We start from the raw sequence: 6,782 nt of genomic DNA, 5'->3' as shown, positions 1-6,782 counted from the left end.
ACCCACTCAAAAATGTTGCTTATGCAGTTGCTGGGTGGTCTAAAGCAGTATGCTGTTCGTGTTAAAGTCACTTATTTTGCAAGCTGGATGACTGTTGTTTTGCAGTGGGTGGTGCAACATAATAAAGCTCAAGTTGTGTGCCAACACTTCCTTATGGTGAGGTTTTTTCTGCCTTGAGCAGCATTGCCTTGAGCAATGGCTATTTTGCTGCAGGGAAGGGATGAATAAAGTGGATTGCTCTGATCGTGATTTTTTTTAAAAAAACTTGCCTTTATGAGTATTAGCCTGCTATAAATGGGAAGTAAAAGCATGCTGCTGTTATCTGCTAAAGTATATAGTTTCTTTTACATTTTGAAAATCACCACTGCACTGCTTGCAGGAGACCATTCCTTCAATGGAGTTTGCCTCATGCAGTAAAACACACTTAACTAAGCTTTCCAGAGTGGGCAGTTTACGAGCATCAATCTTCCATAAAATCTATAGAAATACAGTCGTACCTTGGAAGTCAAACGGAATCCATCCTGGAAGTCCGTTGGAAGCTCCTGCAGCCAATTGAAAGTTGCAGAATACTCGTTGGATGTTTGGCTTCCAAAAGAACGTTCGAAAACCGTAACACTCACTTCCAGGTTTCGATCATTCGGGAGCCAATTTGTTTGGGAGCCAAAGCGTTTAAGATCCAAGGTATATAGATGAATATGAGTCAAAAACTCAGTTCCTAAATATTTTACAATTTCCTTTTAAACACTCTCAAAATGGAAACATTCTTTTTAAATGGATCAAGCTTTTTCTTATGCAGTGTTATATGTATTCTAACCGTAAGCAAGGTTTCATGAAGTTTCAGTAGCCATTTGGGAGCACATACTCTGCTCCCATCCAATTTCTTCCACAAACAATTCTGGTTACTACTTGTTTAGGAATAGCATTCTGGTTACTACTTGATTAGGAATAGCTAGGCATATTAATTTAGAATCATATCTGTCATTACAGTGGTACCTCGGGTTACATACACTTCAGGTTACATACGCTTCAGGTTACAGACTCCGCTAACCCAGAAATAGTGCTTCAGGTTAAGAACTTTGCTTCAGGATGAAAACAGAAATCGTGCTCCGGCGGCACGGCGGCAGCGGGAGGCCCCATTAGCTAAAGTGGTGCTTCAGGTTAAGAACAGTTTCAGGTTAAGAACAGACCTCCGGAACGAATTAAGTACTTAATCCAAGGTACCACTGTATTATCAACAGGAGTTCCATAGAGACTGATCAGACATACATTTTTATTTTGGCGGTAAGTATCATTGTGTGCGGCTACACTGCTTAGTCTACAGTTTAGTCAACTTCTTATTCCACATGAATAGTTTTTGAGGCAAACACATGGAAGTAATCACATTGGAAAGATCCATGAGCAGAATACTAGTTTCCTGCCAGCACTTATTCACATATCTTTTCTTTAAAAGAAAAAACAGCATAGATTTTCAGTTCTGGCAAAGCATGCCTCCACAAGAATAATTGAGAAACACATTCGTTATAGAATCCAGCACATCAGAAAAGGCTCCCTAGCAACAACCCTTGTCTGCTTAGAGTATAGCACTGTTGTTTGATGAGTTGCTCTTCTGTGCTTGGTTGATGGCATTCCTGTATGATCCATGTTTGTTTAAAAAAGTGAAATAGAAGGCCTCTTCTTAATTCTAACATGTGCCTCACTCCAGCTAAAGTTAGTCCTATAACTAAGTCAAATGGAAACAAATGAAAGCGGTTAGTCATGGATCTGTCAAAGCCTGGTCTCTGGCCCTCTATTATGCTTAGAAAATAAGGCAGATTCCTCCTTAAATACACAAAGTTCCTTAAAAAATCCTTTCTATCAAGGAGATCAAATCCTGTTGGCAATTCCTACCAGTGATAACCCTCACCCCCTGCTCCCAAAAGTTATCTGTGCCCAGGAGGCGTCTACCATCTCCCTGAGCCCCTCAATGTTGAAACTCTGCCTGTCAAATATGACATGACTTATGACTGGCTGGAAAGCACCAGCTGTTAGTCAGAACCAACATAGGTAAGAAACCCTTTCAGATGGACTGCGGTCATACATCCTTGTACTGCTTGAACCCTCAACCTGCAAATGATAGCTGAAGCTTCCAGCACAGGAGGTGACCATTGGGACTAAGTTTTGCAATGTCAGTTTGCAATAGGGTAAGACCAATATTATGGTATGTTGTTTTGTTTCAGTTGTGAGCTGCGCACTTGCTACTTCTCCACTCCCCTTCCCTTTTACATTTAAGGGCTAATTAACCTCCCATGTGGCTTCGGCTACTTGAATTGTGCTACTAATTCTTAAGGTGCCTAGGAGAGCGAAAGGGGCTGGCCAAGCAGGAAACAAGGGATTCAGATGGCTGTTCCCTTACATACAGGAGACCACTGTAAGGCAGTCAGAATTCTGTGCCCCTGGCCCTAGGTGATATGTAAATGGGTGGTGGCTGTAGAGAAAAGGATAAGGATGGGTTCCCCAAGGCTACTAGACTACCCTACAGGGCTGGTGCTGGAGTGACGGACCACCCTATCCTACAAAGACAAACTCATGCTCAATTGCTCTCAAGAGGCCATGTCTAGCTACATCAGAGCCATATGGCAAAAGGTCGTAGTTCAGTCATAGAGGACATGAGGGAGGGCCTTCTTGGTGGCTGTTCCCAGATTGTAGAACTCCCTTCCATTGGAGGCTAGGCTGCTGCCACCCCCTGCTTACCTAGCTAGAAGGATCAATGGTCTGTCTTAAAAGAGGATTAGAGAAATTCATGGAGGAGACGGCTATCAATGGCTACTAGCTGTGATGGCTATGCTCTGCCTTCACAGTTGCAGGCAGTAATGTGTCCGAATATCAGTTGCTGGAAACTACAGGAGGTAAGAGGACTCTTGTGCTGCTTGCTGGCTTCCCATTGGCATCTGGTTGGCCACTGTGAGAACAGGATGTTGGACTGGATGGGTCATTGGTCTGATCCAGCAGGCTCTTCTTATGTTCTTGTGGCATAGTATAAGGCAGCTTCCTATCATCCTGGGCCATTTACTTGAAAGTATCCTTTTGGAGGAATGCATCTCCATTTCCTACAGCAAGTGGAGGACTGAACCCTTTGAAAGAATAATTTCTGAAGTAGAAAGCTTATTCACATCAGACCATTAGCTCATCTAGGCCAATGTTGCCTACTATGACTAGCATCAGATCTTCAACATCTTAGGCAAAGGTCCTTCTTATCACTTGCTACCTGATGTGAAAGTGCCAGAGATTGAATATGGAGTATTCTGCACGTAAAGCATGTGCTCTGCCACTGATCTATGGTCCTCCCCACAAAGGTATTGTTTTTGACAGCATATCTCCTTTTTGCAAATGTGTGCATCCTTTCTGGACACCCAGTTCATCTCCATTCACAGATCCTGAACTTATGCCATCTGAACTGCTGCATTGCTTCAGATATATGCTTTATCACATTATTGATGGCATCTCTACAGTGATTAGATATGTTTGTGTGTTTTTTTAAAAAAATACTTTCTTGTATGTACATTGCAATCTGTGTGCCATTGTTCCATTGATATAAGTCAAGTTCAGAGTGCTGAACATTTTGCATTATCTAAGTCACGTTGGCAAAATATGCACATGTATAGAATCAATATGAAAGGCCTTGAGATATACATTTACAGAAAGGCCTTGTGTAGTCACTTACAGCTTGGATGGATTAGTCTTGGTGCACAAGATGAAGTGCTCCCTTCCCTCCACAGTCATACTCCTAAGACCTAGTGTTCTCTCATTCTCTCTTAGCCTGCAACTCCTTCCTTCCTTCTTCCATCCAATCTTAACCTGCTTCATCCTAGTTATTCAGTCCCCAGGATTCCTCACCACAGATATCCTCTCCAAGCTTCACTATTCCAGCGCACACAAAAGAGCCTCAACCTTCACATTCTACAACTACATCCCAGACATGTTGGCTTATAGATGAACTGCCTCTTACATTTTCACATTTTGCAGGGATAATATACAGCATCCACTGCATCACTGTATGTCACTGAGTCATAGAAATAGGAAATGGTAGTTGAGAAGGGTTTTTTTGGGTGGGGGGCCTGTCAAGAGATAGGAAAAGAAATGGAAATCATCTGCAGGGCTCTGCAGAGACATTAAGAACTGGCAAATCCTACTGCTTTACTAATTTGCAATATCAGTGTACATGACTAATGAAATGTACCACTGAGCACATTTTTCCAACCAGTTCTACTTTTCAGCTGAGACACTGCTATCCTGGTTTTGATTAAGAGAAGATTTAGTTTTGATTTAGAAGAGAATTTTGCACTGGGGTGGCAATAAGTCTGGCATATAAAATTGTTCTCCACTACTAGAAAGCCAATGGAAGCTATAGATGGCTACTAAATGGAGCTGGGATGAGGCTGTTAAACCACCAGTAGCTGAAGCCAACAAGCATCTGTCTAGTTTTCAGGCAAGTAACACTGGCTGTTCAATCAGTGTGGATGACATGATGAGTCAGCAATGATGATTCAGCCATGCAAAGAAAGGAGAAACTACTACCCAATCTAGACTAGTCTGGACTTTTAGAGTAGATACCAGCACTATTACAGGGAACAATCAATACAGTTTCAAATATGATGACTAGTATCATTTTCCACTTCAAGCAAGTAATGGAATACTTGCAATACGTCAGATTAAGCACTTAGCTATGCAGTCAGCCAATAAATATAGGGAGTGATAGCAAACTAAGTCATGTTGTAATCAACAGTCTTAAGTTACTTGTTCATCTATTTTATTGGGTCTACCATGAGTATCACTAATACAGAATACAGTAGTACCACGTGTTAAGTACCGTCCCCCTTACGAATGCTTCGGGTTACGCGCTCCGCTAACCCGGAAGTAGATGCCCCTTGTTGCGAACTTTTCCCCGGGATGCAAGCGGAAGTTGCACTCTGGTGGCTCGGCAGCAGCGGGAGGCACCATAAGCGAAAGCGCGCCTCATGTTACGAGCGGCTTCTGGTTATGAACAGACCTCTGGAACGGATTAAGTACGTAACACAAGGTATCACTGTATCACCCAGGGCTTATTTGGCCATCTAAAACCTCAGCCATCTAAAAGTTAACTGGCCTAGAATAGCTGCAAATGTAGTCTCAGAAAGAAAATTCAAAAGTGGTCTCTTTCTGAACGTGTGCATTCAAGCTTCTTATGGTTTTAGCTTAACACATCTGAACATCATGCAACCTAACAACAACTTGTGCTTCATTCTAGATTTCTCCCCAAGACTGGTAGATTCATTTATCCCTTTGCCTTCCTCATCTGAGGAATGATCAGATGCTGTGTACACTGAAGTAGGTAGGCTCTTGCCTATGTAAACTTTGTACTGAAATAAATGTCAGGTACCACAGGACTCTTAATTGTGCTTCCAGAAACATTTACAGGGCTACCCTTCTGGAATCCACCATTTGCACATGTCAAAGACATGCAGATCATAAACGACACATTGCTTCAACTACAATAATTAATATGCTACAGTCCTCTCAGTCTGGCACACTACAGACATTTGGGACAACTCCGAGGATAACGTAACAAGCACCTGATGGATCAGGTCAAGGACCCATCTCATTCAACAAGGACCCATCTCATCCAACAAGGACCCATCTCATTCAACAAGGACCCATCTCATCCAACAGCCAGGTCTCACAGTAAGAAACTATCAGCCCCAGACAACATGGTCAATGGTCAGGGATGAAGAGAGCACCAGACTGGGTAAAGCTAAGCTTTACTGAAGTTACTCAGAGGAACAATGAACTCCAGGTATTGCCAAAACACCTAGTGAAAGACAATCTATTGCCCACTAGGGGGCAATATAGGTTGCTCTCTAAGCATTTCCTATTACTGTACTTCCTTGATTCTCTCCATCTTTCTTTCAGAATATATGCACAGATCCTGTTGTGATCTTACCACTGGAATACCGTAATACAAACCATGGGATGAACCCAGGCACAGAAAGATTAAAAGCCAAGACATATGATAGACTAATCCTGACCAAAAGAGGAAATCCCCAAACTGTTACTGTTTTGATAGATTGTGGTTCGAGGACCCGACCCCCGCAATGTGAAATGAATACGCAAGGACACGTGATAAAAGGTTAATGGGCAAGAAAAGGCCACAACTTTATTGATTACAGCAGTGAAAAGGTATTGGCTTAGGCATTGGATGTCTAAAACAAGGGGGTTTATTCACCAGTAGGTGGAGCCTGTTGATGCTAATCCAACTATAGGCTCTCCCCTGATGTCACCGAGGGTCGTGCCATGGCCTCCGGCCAAGCAGGCATCGGACAGAGTACACGACCACCAGATTCCTTTAACGGAATACCCAAAAATTGAAGGCATAGGCGATGGCCACACCTAGCCCTTCGACACACCACAACACATTATTCCAATGCCTAACCTACCCACCAATACCACAAAAGTTGTGACGATTGCTACGAGGTAGCGAAAAAACCAAAAAGCCTAATGCCAAATGGAAAAATTCCTACCAGGCCCCCTGGACAACCAGGGCGACCAACCTAAGGTCCATAGCAAGGCCAATGAACTAAGACCCTGAGCTCAAAGGGAGTGGAGGGTGGGTGACTCGCGACGAGACGATGGAGAGAAGAATGAGGCCGAGGAGGAACTGGCGCCGCAGCAAAAGGCTGCTGTAAACGCCCCCTCAGAGGCAACTGGTTGGGTGCCTGCTGAGGGGCGTGGGTGCCAGCCAGGTGAGAGGAGGAGGCAGGGGGCTAACG

Source organism: Podarcis filfolensis, assembly GCF_964270895.1.
Source record: "Podarcis filfolensis genome assembly, chromosome: 5".
In the NCBI taxonomy this organism is placed as follows: domain Eukaryota; kingdom Metazoa; phylum Chordata; class Lepidosauria; order Squamata; family Lacertidae; genus Podarcis; species Podarcis filfolensis.
This window is presented reverse-complemented; position numbering follows the sequence as displayed.